Source organism: Schistosoma haematobium, chromosome 2 (assembly GCF_000699445.3).
Source record: "Schistosoma haematobium chromosome 2, whole genome shotgun sequence".
NCBI classification, from domain to species: domain Eukaryota; kingdom Metazoa; phylum Platyhelminthes; class Trematoda; order Strigeidida; family Schistosomatidae; genus Schistosoma; species Schistosoma haematobium.
In genome coordinates, this window is record NC_067197.1 from 29,927,157 (window position 1) to 29,943,294 (window position 16,138).

The window sequence follows — 16,138 nt, forward strand, 5'->3', positions numbered from 1 at the left end:
AAAACATTGACTATTATAATGAAACAGTAAATGTCAGTAACGTTTACAGTCACCGATTGCAACAAAACAAAATATATAATGTGACTATATTTTGCAAATAAAAGTAAACTTTAATAACATCAAGTCGTTGAATTAGTCAACAACAACAACAACAAAAATCAACACAAAAACTTTTTTGCCAAAGTGCATTGTGAATTCTTGACAATTTAATTAACAAATCGTTATTATTATTATTTCTTTACATGGAATCAATGTCCTTCTCTTTGAAAATCTTGTTTAAATCTATTATTAATTTAATGATATCAGATCAGATTGTTAAGAACCAATCAACTACTTTATCATATTCAAATCTGATTTCTTACTATACTGATAACATGTCTAGTGCATTTCAATATTTATTAATTAACTAGTTGGGGAGTTTAAAAAAAAGCGAATGACAACTAAGTAATAATAACAAGAATAAGTGTTTTTTCTCTTTATTGTCATCTTTCAGTAGACAGATAAGAGGTTTGTTTTTGTTTTTTTCATTTTTGAAATGTTCTTATTTTCTATATAAATTATTTGCTTAATTTGTAATTATCAGAAGAGGTTTTGTGGAGATTTTAGAAATTTCACTTGTTAAAATCATGAGTGAATTGAAGCTAGACCAGCATGGAAAACCTGGAATCACTGGATGGCCTTTTCGTCCTAGTATGAGACTATTCAGAAGTGCGCATCGACGATCCCACCCTCCACGAGATTCGAACCCAGGACATATCAGTATCGCGCCAGGCGATTAACCAACTAAACCACTGAGCCAGCATCCAACGGTGTTAATGTCTAACTTCAACCAATCCACGAAATCGCATCACTGTACACCATTGTCTTCAGTGAACTGATATCTCACAACAGACCCGGTTGAACTCTACTGGTCACTGCATCTCACTAGAACTTCGGGAAATGGCTTTTGACGCCCGTCACTAGTGAGCAGATAACCGTCCAGTACTTTCAGGCTTTCCATGGTGGTCTAGCTTCTATTGACTCATAATTTATAATTATCAACGTAGTTAATGATGTTATAATCATGATTTGTTGAACATGTACCATTTATCTGATATAGTCAAGTAAATGAAATACAAAATTGTAATATTCGAGTTAGTGGTTCTCAGAAGTGACTAGCAGTATCAATTTGATGAATAGAAGAAAATGAACTAAGAATTGAACTAATAGTAGTTAGGAAAGAATTTAATAAATTTATCCTTGATTTACTAAATTACCAATCAAATTATAAAGTGTAAAATAAACTTATTAACATGATGCTTCCTTCAAATATAACTATCAGTTTCATATTATCTCTATTTGTTTATAATGTTGGCATTGAGTTTTGCAACCATTTCTCCTATCATTTTATACAATCATACAAGTGAATGATAACAAATGTCGGGAGAATTTATAAGAATAAATTAAAAAATTTATTTTGAAGTAAAAATTTCTTTGAACTTAGCATTACGAGATCATTTGTACAAAACGTCAGGAGAAATTGTTGAAAATCTTAAGTATCTAAATGATATTATCATATTTCAAGATTCTTTATATGTAACTAATAATTCGACATTCGGGCATCCAATGTACAGCGTGCAATGAGGATCACTGAAAGGTAAAACGTTCACACAAGTTTAGCAGGAACTCATTGTTTCATTGTGCAATTATTACCAATTTTTGATAGAGTTATCGTGATAAAGCACGTTTCATACGTTCTGTCTAAGCGGTTTTTATATTGCTGACTTGTAAGCCACATCAAAAGACAAGTTTTGACAAAGTAAAATCAAGGATAATTGTACTAAGTTTACATTAATTGTTCTCTCACAACCTGTTGAAAGAAATCACGAATATAATCAGACTCAGAAGCTTGTTACAATATCAGACACATCTGATTGTAGAAGCCAGTGCACATCATGCTATAGTTCCCTGTTATACTTTTTTTCTCAAACAAATATTTTTGTAATTTCAATGGTTAAGATCATGAGTCAGTTGAAGCTAGACCACCATGGAAAACCTGGAAGCACTGGACGGCCGTTTCGTCCTATTGTGGGACTCCTCAGCGGTGCGCATCCACGACCCCGACGCCTGCGAGATTCAAACCCAGGACCTACTGGTTTCGTGCGCGAGCACTTAACCATTAGACCACTGAGTCGGCATCCAACGGTGTTAATGTCTAACTTCAACTAATCCACGAAATTGAGCGACACATCCACCATTGTCTTCAGTGAGTTACTATCTCACAAGAGACCTGATTGAACTCCACTGGTCACTATTTTTGTTACAAATCCACTTAAACTGACAACTCTTATTATCTTTTTTTAGTATTTCCCATTCATCTAATTCACATTCTGTTGTTACTTCGTCAAAGTGTTTGTTGTTTGTTTCTCATATTCATATAAATAAAATTAGATTGCTGAAGGAGAGCAATATGTTTTGTGAATACTAGAACCCTAGTTAGCATGTATTTGCATGTATTAGCTAAAAAATATTCATTTGGAAATGAAATATTTGATGTTTTGTAACAAAAGTATAAACCAGTGATATATTAAACTGAACTTAATCATTAAATAAACAAAAACGATATTTAAAATACGTCCAAATAAATTTCAAAGCTTTACAGTAAAAACATTATCCATATTTAGAGAAGAAAACAATATTCCACAGGTAGGCAACAAAAAATATGACACAAAGATGACAGTCATAGAGAAATCAATCACAACTGACAGAAATATGTTTTTAAAGAAAAAAAGGATACATTATCAATCACAACCAATCAGTCGAGAAGAATCAAACCATACTATTAGTAGTTTCCTGATTTCATTTTTCTCATTGAATAATTGATCTAAAACATATATCTATATATGATCCACATGTTGACAATTGTAATGATAACGATTAAAATTAAAAAAAAGATTGATTATAGGTATGAAGTGGGGTGGGCTGAAAGATTGAGATAAACAAAATCAATGTATCCACGTTGGTGGATAGAGATAGTAAAATATACATGACGACAAAGATAAAGTTAGATTGAAGATAACAGCTGACATTATCTCGGTAATACATATCACTGTTGATTAATTCTTCTCTAAAATTATTCAAATACTCTCATATAATAAATAGATAGGGAAATAATGTTAAATAAGTCTTTTGAAGTTTTACTTAAAATTTCATGTTTCTAGTGAAGAATATACATTTTCTGTTATAATAACTACTGTATATGTATATGATTACCTTGGATATGTATTGATCAGTAGAGGGATAAGATATTTAATACTTGTACAATCTAAATTGGAGATAAAAGAAAGAAATAGTGAAAAATCCTAGGATTGATTAATCAAATTAATGATTATGTATATATAATGGTTTGTTTTAATCAACTATCACCTTTAAATACTGTTGGACAAATTTATCTAAACCAATCAATTAAATAGAAAATGAATTAATTTATATACGAATCATGTAAATTGTTAAATGTTATAGAACTAGATTCATTTTTCTATCTGTAGAAATAAACAAACGGATTATTTCTTAATTAAAGAGGAAATACATCTTGTCTTGAATATAAATAATTATGACTTTTCATTTTACTAAAACAATTATGAGGTAAGTCAAATTAAATGTTATTGTAGTTTGTAATTGAGTTGTATTGATATATATGTGTATGTATATGTATAAACATACCCCTTGTGGAGTAGCATAGGCCGCCAGTAGCTCTTCTAGGGCTGTATATATCAGAAGTAAGTTGATGTAATAATGCTTTCACTTAAATGTCTGAATCTGTATGAGTTATAAAACTCGAATGTTGATTAAATACACAATAATTAGTTATTATTTAATATGAAATTTCACCCAATCAAATATTTTTGACGTCACCCTAATGATCTTTTAACTGCTTAACATATTGTCTTAAATAGGTATTTACAACAAAGTTACTAGCTATCATATGAAAGTTGCTCTCACAACAATTTCTTAGTTTGAAATATGTATTTTGTGATATCTGACACTTATTTGCAAGGTGTACTTGTAATCTTGAAGGAACTGATGCTCCCTGACGGATTCGATCCCGTGTCACCCAGCTTCACAATCAGAGACATTAACACTGAGCTATCCGGGCCGCGATTGACCTCTTCTAGGACTGAGATGTATTTACAATTGATTGATCACTGGATGGTGATCAATGTCATGTATGTCAGGTCCTTCTTAGTGCAAATAGGATCTTATCGACCAAGTTGCAGTGTAGCTACTAGTTTAGATGACTTGACCACCATCTTATTTCAATATAGTGCATGCAATATCGAGTCACTCAGACTAGTGTTCACATCATATAGGATTTGATCTACACTAAGAAGGATCTGACATTCATGACATCGATCACCACCCAGTGATCAATCAGTTATAAATTTAATATATAAAATATGAAATATTAGTTTCTCTTATTATATAATTGTATATTTCAACTGAAGATCATTTTTCTAAGTGAAAATTCTTTTGGTCATATTCATATTGTACTGATTAATTAATATTAATAAATAATTAAAACTGTCAGTCTGAATTTACAATCTCATTTCATTGTTTAAATCATTAAATTACTTTTTAAATCATTAAACTTCCTTTGATAGAAAAATACAAAAAACCAATTCCCAGATAAAATCATGAGTCGATTGGAGCCAGAACACCATACAAAACCTGTAAGCACTGGATGACCGTTTTGTCCTGGTATGGGACTCCTCAGTAGTGCGCATCCACGACCACACCTCGCGGGATTCGAACCCAGGACAGATCAGTATCGCGCACAAGCGCTTAACCACTAGATTACTGAGCGAGCATCCAACGGTGTTAATGTCTAACTTCAACCAATCCACGAAATCGCATCACTGTACACCATTGTCTTCAGTGAGTTGATATCTCACAACAGACCCGGTTGAACTCTACTGGTCACTGCATCTCTCTAGAACTCCAGGAAATGCCTCTTGAAGTCAGTCACTAGTGAGCAAATGATTATTGTCGGAAGAAGATTCTGTGGAGATTTTAGTAATTTAATAGTTGAAGTCATGAGACAATTGAAGCTAGAACACCGTGGGAAACTTTGAAGCACTGGATGCCGGCTCAGTAGTTTAGTTGGTTAATCTCTTGGCGCAAGACTGATAGGTCCTGGGTTCGAATATCGCGGAGGGCGGGATCCTGGACGCGCACTACTGAGGAGTCCCATACCAGTACAAAACGACCGTCCAGTACTCCCAGGTTTTCCATGGTGTTCTAGCTTCAATTGACTCATGATTTCAACTACTGAAATTACTAAAATCTCCACAAAACCCCTTTTGATAATTTCCAGATAATTATTGAATATGTTGTGTGTAAAATAGAAAACAAATATCATATGGGAACAATTATGTAACATTAAGTTACACTAATCTTATTTTTTTATACGAATAAAGCAAGCTGTTACTGTTACATTCATCTACATGTGATTAATCGTAAACACAATACTGTTTATGTACATTTAATAACTGCCTGGAGTTGATTTGATAAACATACTGTTTCATTGAAACTTCCTTTTGTATAAATAGGAAGAAAAAAATCAGTGAAGCCAGTAAAAATATTTATATATTATCAGTTTTTGTAGAATGTATTCATGTCAATAGTGGTACACTTAAGATATACTGATCTGATTGAAAAATGTCACATTGCGGAACACTTAAGGGAGTATCTATTGGGACGGCTTTCGAGTACTATGAAGGGGAGTCTCTGGAGGCTCTAAAGGAGCCGAAGAGTTTCCATCTAATCAGAACGCGATAGAATTTTGTAGAATATCAACGTGGAATGCTACTTTTTGATAGTAGCATAACATGCCTCTTTGCGGATTGGCTAAATTATAATGATGTTATAACAAACGCTAAAATCAATAAATACCCATAATTTTTTGTAGATTTTGATTCTTATCCAACAAACACTTCTCCAGCTTTCTTCTGTATTCTGATTTGCGACTGTATGGTTCTAAACGTTTGATTGTTGTAGTTGTATACAGTATTCTGCCTTAATCAAGTAGCAAACATAACAGTATCAGTTAAATTAATGTTGTAGACTGTCTTTATTGTTGAGTGACAGCTAGAATCAAACGTAGATTAAGTTATTTCTCTTGATCGACCACAATAATCTAATATTAAAAAATAAAGCATATAAAATCATAAAACGGACTAGTGCCTATATATCAACGCAATTGATAGGATTTAATCGGGTGTGAAAATATAACAAATATGAACTTAGTTACTACTCACCGTAAGATATATGTTGCATGAACATAAGTGGTAACATGAACGATTCAAAGTGACACTATTCGTTATCAGTCAAGTTGATGTGTACAAAAAAATTAAATATAAACTATAAAAACTGTTGATTTATGAGATCAGAATTTGTTACAATTCGAAAATCGGTAACATGCATTACGTCATCATCATAAAGTTCTTTATATGCACATATAAATGTTTGCAAACAAAATGAATAACGATGGTATAGAAAGACTTCAGATTTGAAATTTCATATTCGAGAAAGTTGAGCTCAAATACCAGCTTGTCATCAACCGAAACATAATTTTATGTTTAGTGTGGTGAACATAACAGAACTGTAGGGTCGTTTAACTTTGATTATCATTTTCTTTCTATTTTTTTTATTTCCGAAACTTATAGTTTGACTGCTACATGTACGGAATACACCCATTAAGACATTAAATAAGAAAGATCAGTTCAGCGAAGAGTAAAAATAAGTATATATATTTGCGATTGTACAGTTTTGAAAATGAATTCGCCGAAAAGAGAACTCTTCGTTGAACTAATCTTTCTTATTTAATGTTACATATACAGTATTTCTCTTTAGTTATTTGAATATTTGTAGCTTTACATTTTTCCAAGTGTCACTTCTGACTTGATTGTAATTGTATATTTGTTTGAATGGCAAAATAATTAAGTAGATGAGTAATATATGAGAACAACTATTATGTTATGATATTATTCATATAGGTATATAGGAAACAAACTTCCGTTATATCATCAATGATCTCAGAGTTGCATGATCTTGAATACAAAAAAAAAGAACAAAATATTTCCTCGGATCAAGTTTAATTCATGTGGATGATAATAAATTGGACACAACTCAAAAAGACTTCACATCATGATTAACAGGTTTAATTTACAATGAATTCACTTATTATTTGTTTAGTGACGTTGAGAAATTTACAAAAACAAATGCTCAATATCCAGGATATATGACGTAGTATGTAAAAGTAGATAAGCATTAAACTAAACTAAATATTTCTATGCACTATTTTCAATAATGAATATTCTCTTGAAACTAAACAATATTCATTTAATTTTAAATTACTTTAGTTCACTAGAATGTGAGGTTTTCATATTCACACTGTAATGATAGTTCTATTAATCCTATATTGTCATATTCACTTCACAATATTGACATGGTAAAAGATTAGTTTTTAAAGCATAAACATAACAACAAACTTATATCATATTTATGAATTTAATAATTGAGATCATGAACCAATTAAAGCTAGATCATTATAGAAAACCTGAAAGCACTAGACGTCGTTTCGCTCTATTGTGAGATTCCTCAAAAGTATGCATCCACGACCCCACCTCACGAGCCGGCATTCATCGGTACTAATGTCTAACTTTAACTAATCCACTAAATTGAGCGACACATCCACTATTGTCTTCAGTGAGTTATTATCTCACAACAGACCCGGTTGAACTCCACTGATCACTGCTTCTCACTAGAACTCTAAGAAATATCTCTAGTGACCATATGTTCTTGTGGATGTTATGGTAATTTTAACTGCTGAGGAGCTCTACAATATGACGAAACGGCCGTTCAGTGCTTTCAGGTTATCTATGGTAGTCTAACTTCAATTGACTCATAATCTCAACTATTAAAATTACTAATAATATCCATTAAAACCCTTCTCTGATATTTATAAATGTTTGAAAACGCTGGATAGATTTTGAAAACGCTTATTTTAAATAAGAGATCAAGATATATGAATTTGTGTTGTTACTTTACATCTGATTGTTTTATTAAATAGTTTATTAAATATATAAATATATATTTTATCAGACAAAAACATTTTTTTTCCTTTTATTCAACACATTCACGTTTTCTCTTTATTCTTTATGAAACAAAAATGGCGAATACACCATAAACAGTAATGTTTCTAAGTCTAATAAACTTTAAAAAGTAATTTTCTATAGGTCTATTCAGACAATCATATATTTCAAAACATAGTTAAAACTTGAATTGAACTATAACTGATTTGGACTAGTTAATCAAAGAATACAATTAGAAAAAGTAAACATTCTGTATAAAAACTGTCCAAGTATACTTAGGAATTAGTTAACATTTATATGTATATCATAATAAATACGTTCTTCCATTGAAAAATGTTTATTCTATGTATAGTTAATCTTAAGTTCTTAAAACAGCATATATTTCCATTGAAAACAATGTAAATTAAGTTCGATGGAAGTGAAGCTGAAGAAAAACAAACAAACAAATTAAATACGTAATAATTTTAGTACTAAAGTTTTTGGAGATTGATGAAGATTGTTGAGATCACGAAGTAGCGTAAGTTAGATATCTATCAATAATCAGGACGGACTGGATATTTTTTTCATCTTTTTATGTGACTTCTCAGTAGTGTACATCTACGGTGCCACCACAAGGAATCAGATGTTGTTGTCTCGCAGAGATTACTAGACGTTTTAAACCTTAAAGTTAAAGTTCAGTGCTTTTTAAGGTTCTTGTGAGAAATTATAACCAGTGAAGTTCAATCTCATCGATGGCTAGGTTGTTATTGACCGAAGACAATAAAAAGTGATTGTTTGTTGCCATGAGTTGATTGCTCTCAGACATGTATGTCATCTGACCCCTACTTCATGATCTACGTGTTAAGCGTTCGCTGTCATGTATCTAGGTTTTAAACTCAATCTTCGGTGTTGCTGTGGATCTATAATTCTGAGAAATTCTATACAAAGACTAAATAGCTATCTAGTCCATCTTGAATTTTGATAATCCCTTAACTTATGTTCGTTCGTGGTCTGAATGAAGTAGTATTATGTTGAGTGAGTACATGAGTTAATTACATACTTGTTTCACTGAGGCATATATCTTATTGATATATTATTCTATCTATGTATATTGATGGATGATTTTAATATTTAATGTCCTTTCTTCACTTATTTAGGATTCTAGATGTCATGAAAAGATTATTTATCAACTATAGTTCATTTCCAATAGTTGAGATCATAAGTCAATTGAAGCTAGACTGTCGTAGGTAACCTGGAAGCACTGGATGGCCGTTTCGTCCTATTGTGGGACTTCTCATGACCTCAACTATTGAAATTACGATAATATCCACAAAAACCTGTTCTGATATAGTTCATTTTGTTAATTTTAGCATATTTGTAAGCAAAATAAAAACACAAATAATCAAACTGCTTTAGTCCAGTCATAATAATAATTACTATAATTGTAATAAAAAATAATATAGACTTAAATAAACAATATCTTTGAATAATATAATAAACAATGTCTTAGTATAACATTCTTTTTATTATGGTAGACAATGTTAAGTGTAAAGGATGAGTTCATCCATAAATAAATGATCTGTTAGAACCATATGATCATTATTGTTGTGCATTTTAATTGCAGTCTACTGATAACACCATTTAACTCTTAGTTTTTTCATTACCTTGACGTGAGAGGAGATCTACAAATAAACTGAAGCAAATATTCAGTTTACTAAAAAAAATTATCAGAAGAAGGTTTTGTGGAGATCTTCGTAATTTTATAATTGAGTTTATGAGTCAATAGAAAACCTGGAAGCACTGGATGGCCTTTTCGTCCTAGTATGGGACTCCTCAAAAATGCGCATCGACGATCCCGCCCCTCGTGAGATTCAAACCCAGGACATATCAGTATCGCGCCAGGCGATTAACCAACTAAACCACCGAGCCGGCCGGCATCCAACGGTGTTAATATCTAACTTCAACCAATCCATGAAATCGCACCACCGTCCACCGTTGCGGGTGAGATCGTGGATGCTTACTGCTGAGAAGTCCCATACTAGGACCAAATAACCGTTCAGTGCTTCCAGGTTTTTCACGATGATCTAACTTCAATTGACTCATGAACGTAATTATAAAATTATTAAAAAACTAACATAAAACATTTATTTTCTCTACTCACTAGAGTGAGTAATTTCTATGAATTTGCAATAAATTTTCAAAATTAACTTATGCAATATTTTGACTGTTGCACAAATTGTTTACGCATATAATTCTTCATTGTAACTTACAAATTTCCGTATAAATCGATAATCGATAAAAAAAATTTGTACTCAAGGTTTGTGTTACAGTTTATTTGTTTGTAAGGACTAGTGTTACTATTCACCGAACCAAATCGAAAGGAATGTACTTGGCAATCAACTTATTACATAAAATAAATGGTTACTAAACGTGTTATTTTAAACAAATGTTTTTATGAAGATCCTTGAAGCGCTCCCGAGATATCCATTTTTTTATTTACTATGATATATAGTGTGTTTATTATAGTGACACATTGTAATCCATTAAAGCCTATTAACTCAATGTAAAATTTATTCTGTTCAAAATCATAATTCATTTTGAAGTCATTTAATCTGATATCAGTTGATGAACCACTAAAAATAAAAGCTACGTAGATGCATAGCTCAAGTCGGGTACTCATCAACAATGTTGACTTTTAAAACCACTACCGTAAAATAATTTTGCTTTTAAAGATATCACCATTAGTCAAACTTTTTAAGTGGTCAAATTATTTGTACAAACCACTACTTCTATTGAGCTTCAGAAAAGTGGCCGGGAAAAATAAACAAATAACCTTCTGAGTTTGTTTTAATGAATCATCAATAACTTTATTTCAAGTGATTAGCATTACTGATGAAACTATAATTTATGGACGAACAAATGAAATAAAAAATAACAAATCTAGTATTTTAGCACGAAATTCACCCATTCATATGTGTGACTAGAATTTTACCATTATACCTCATGTCAGCTCGTGATAAAAACCTCAACTTCAATTTGTAACTTACACTTGTAACTTTAAATCTTAATCCTAATTTGTTACACTAATTTATAGCCCTCTTTTTAAACCTAATAAGTAGGTTCATTTTTTTCAAAGTCACTTTAACTTCTCTCAATGGTCATTCATAAGTTATAACCTCATCAAATCATTGACTGTACTCATATCATATAATCATGATATAATCTGAATTATCAATGTCATACCTGACGATTGATGAAATCTATTATTTATTTTATATAAAGAGAATCCATAAACATTTTAAATGACGAAACTATCGAATTTTATCCATTTTTTTTAAAAAAAGATAACATATTTCTATGGCATCCAGACGCATAATCTTTTTTTTAAAAAAATATAATAAACATTACAAGCTAATAATAATGTTAATAATAGGGAATGTTACTTATTATCTAATGCCGACAAGAGATGTTATTCACGCAAATCTAGAAATCAGTATTATTGACTAAGATTCTATGTAAATTTCCTCATTTCTTTAATGTTTTATGCTTAATCATCAGATAAGCTCATCTGAAATTCCATTATATATATATTTTTAAAAACACAATGATAGTTATTACGATTACTATTATAGTTTACATAATATTTACCTAGTCACTAAGGCAAGTAATCAAACATAACCACATGTCAGTCTGTTTTTTTTCTCTCTCTCGTCGTTTTTAACCCATTTTGTTGATACTTACTTTTTCCTTTTTGGTTGATCTAATCAGTTATGACCTTTAAAAAGGATAATAATTTGTTCGTAACTAATCTATAAATAATAAAAGAAGAAAAAACTATGGATAAATAACTGACATCATAGTTACAACATAAATTATATACAATTTATTAACATTTAAATTGATCGAATTTTGAGTGAACATTAAAGTGAAGAACAGAAAGAAGAAAAAAAAGATTTCCTTTTAGGAAACAACAATATGAGATCATTACATTTAGTTGATGATCATCATTTATAATTCAGTAGATAATAAGTTGATAGAGGAATATTTTTAGCAAAATATTGTTCTTACATAATTTGTACATTTACTGAACGATCAAGATATTTTTTTTGAAGTGTTAATCAATGATTACAATAGAGAAAAGATTATGTATATAACTAGTATAGTGAACGAAAACACCAGTGAGAACAATCAAATGTATATGAATATAGATATTATTAAATCTCCTAGTAAATTTTGAGAACTATATAGTAAATACTTCATTTGGAAAATGGTCATCAATTGTCTCAGACCCTACTGTTCCTTCATTTCCATACCAATCACTCTTTGATCTCGTTCCCGTCTCTCCGAACCTCTCAACCTTCTACCGCCAGGCATTCTACATTCGATTGGTGATACATACTACTTATACCTGTTGACATCAGTAGCACACATCACACTTGGAGTGATGCGCTATTTTATTTCATTCCTTACGGTTTTATTAATTTATCGATCTATCTCAAAAAGACTTTTCTGTAGTTAAAATAAGCAAGTGGGATACTGCATCACAAGATATTCTGTGACGTGCTTAAAGATTCAAGGAATCACAAAGTAATTTACAAAATTGAAATCGGCCTTTATCTTTCCAGAATCTGAATACAGTAAAAGAATGTCAATATGTTTCGGTACGTGGATTACAAATGAAACATATTGAAACAGTATTACTAACTTTATAAACTTTCGCAAATAATATACTGTTTGCAGTGTTGCATAACAGTATTCAATTAATAGCTGAAACCCGATTTTCATAATACTAATTCTATTCATTGACCTTTGATCTTAGAGTAATATGATGTTTATAAGGTATCTGGTAAAAAACGTAATGATTTATTTGCAATAAAAACGTTTTTATTTAAATTCAGCTATAGCTCAGTAATGTATACACATCTCTCTTATAGCAGGTTTTATTAATTTATTTCCCAATGATCTATACAGAGTATACTTAATAAATAGGAAGAACTATCAAATCGACATCAGTTACATGCATCACATTAGTACAATTTATTGATAAATCAATATTGTTATAGAATTTTTCATTGGTTTTTTTAATACTAAAGTTACATATAATATGGATCAGTAGTTATGAAGAAATTAATAAAACTAATAATGATCATCATAGACAGGATCAAATAGACAACGTTTTAAAAAAAACACTATGTAAGGTATAATAGAATTTATTTTTATTTACACATCTTAGATTAACTATGCTCATTGTTTATCCTTAGAAATTGTCTGGAATACTGTAAATGAAATCAATTAAATTTATTTATAATGAAGAATTATAATGGATCATTTTATTTACAAAGTTATATGTTAGTTTAGCTTACAAATTGAAACATTTAAATGTTAATGTGAAGGAGAACACAGGTGAGGACAACCGAATTATATTAAGGACAAAATTACAGAGTTACTTGGTAAAATAGAAAAACCATACTATAATACTTAATTTGCAAAATGTTCAATAACTGTCTCGAACTTCATTGTTCTTGCATTTCCATACTAATTGGTTTCTTTTCCCGCTCCTTGTTCCTTGATCTTCCCCATCTTCTGCTGCCAGATATTACATTCCTGACTCGTGTTATATACTACTTATATCAATATAAGTAGCACGCACCACATTAACCCTACTTTTAATCCCTGTATGAATAGTTGACATTTCAAATTTCCTAGAAAACAAATTTGTTTTTGTTTTCAGAAAATTTTATGAAAGCTACAATCAGAAGAAAACAATCATCCTAACATGTTCTTTTAATGATCACCATTTATTTTATATAAATAAGAATAGATTGTCATTTTTAATAGAGTAACTTTGGTATTTATTATTTTAGTGAATAAGTATCCAAAATGGTTTCTTATCTTGTCTTAATATAATGAAAAAAAGTAGTAATGATCATTCATAGAACACACTATATGCATATCAATAAAAAAATTAGTTATACACATAATAGTAACTTATGAAGGATTAAGGGTACATCTTCTTTGTATCATATACATATCGTCAATTCTCTTCATAATTTACTCTATTGGAAATTTTTAAAAAAAGACGAAACAACTACTTCATGATATGATATTTCTAAATAAATAAAGTTAAATAGATGATAAATGGAGTACATAATGAAAAAGGCAATTGGCATGATTCATTCTAATAAGCTGAAACGCTAATAGAATATTATAGAAATGTATCAAAAGTGTTCCCTTGTAACCATCTCATTGAATTGATGTAACGATACCAAAATAAGCATAAAATAAATTTAAGATGGCCACATATTTTTTTTTGATAAATTGTCAATTCATTGTTTACAAAGTTTAGGAAATAATAATAATAAAAAATATATATCTTAATAAGCAAAGATGGATAGTGGCTAGCAGTGTAATCCATAAAGTGCGTTTCTTCCTATTTGGGACTCATCGGCTGAATGTACCTGCATCTCAGAGTTGATGATCACTCTGGAACTCGAACCCAGTACCATTCACTCTAAACGCCATCGCGTTATTCACTCAGCTATATCGAGGCAATACGCACAGTATGCACATTTGCCAATAAGAGACTGATCAATTTCAGTCTTAAACCTCAATGGGAAGATTAAAGCAAACAATGTCAAGTGAATACATATCTTAACTTGTAATACACTAGACCATTGTTTCTAGTACTATAAAGAAATTAATCGACTGGTCTTTCATTTCAATTCTATATATTAAACACTAAATGAGATATTTTTTAGGTACCTATATCATACGTTTCAGTTTAATGCTTTATTGTTTACAATGTTAAATCGTATTATATTCAAACATAAGTGTTACAGTTTCATTCTGATATTCCAACCAAACTTCATGAAAGTGACATTCAGTTTAAAAAAAATTAAAATTGATGTAACCTTGGTAAATATGACTTTAAGTATTGATTTCATAGATAGCAATTTCTGTTGAGAACTTGTTCATCACTGAGTCTAAAAGACTCGAATGATTTCGTGTTCTGATATTTAAAATGAACTTATTCGGCTCAAAGTTATTTTATTCATATTTCTAAATGATATGTTCTATCAGAAAGGAGCAAAAAATATAACTCAGTGAAGAAGTAAATTTCACTACATAGAACAAGCTAGTGGCTAACAGGACTCATTACTTAAGTAGATAACTTGATGGTGTCTCAAGCGGAAAGTACTGGGTTCGAGTCCTTAATCGAACATCAACTCTGAAATGTAATTACATCTAGCTGACAAGTCCGAAATAAGATGAAACCTGTATCATGGATTTTACTACTAGTCACCATTCATCACTGCTCATAATGTTTATGATTTAAGACAATATCGGGGAAATCCGCGAATGATGCACATATACCACTAAAAGACTGATCAATCGCAGTCCTAAACTTAATTAAGAATATTCAAACAACTAATGCAAGATGAATTTATTAATACTGTTTAGTTAAAGCTTTGTAACCCATTGATTTGATGATTAACTGCTAGTTCATTGCATTCAAATTTATTTACTGACCGAACATTTAAAATAATATCTTTTAATTATTTTGGTTGTTGTTTTAACCAAAAATATTGTTCTCAGATAAATCTTCACTTGTTTCCTTTGCTACAATGAGCCAACACAGTTTTGTTTCATTGAAGAAAAAGCAGTAAGTACTTAATTAGCAAGAAGTTGCTGGCAGCTATATAAGTGATAGTGTCCAGACATTTTTGGCAAGATATCCGACTTTTCAGTTAAAAATAATCAAAACTCTATTCTTTTTTTTCAGTGTCAAAACACGTGATGAACATATTTCTGTTATGTTATATGTGAACATGAATGGTTACTTACTTACTTACTTACTTACGCCTGTTACTCCCAATGGAGCATAGGCCACCGACCAGCATTCTCCAACCGACTCTGTCCTGGGCCTTCTTTTCTAGTTCCATCCAATTCTTGTTCATTTTTCTCATGTCTATCTCCATTTCTCGGCGTTATGTGTTCTTTGGTTTTCCTCTTTTCCTTTGGCCTTG

The 16,138-nt window shown here is 30.6% G+C and overlaps 1 protein-coding gene across 1 annotated transcript in view; it reads left to right on the forward strand.

Annotated features, from left to right (window-relative positions):
* The window catches only part of PCDHGB7_2 (putative calcium-dependent cell-adhesion protein), a 97,117-nt gene that overhangs the window by 25,053 nt on the left and 55,926 nt on the right, over positions 1-16,138 (forward strand). The gene's annotated exons all lie outside the window — the stretch shown is intronic.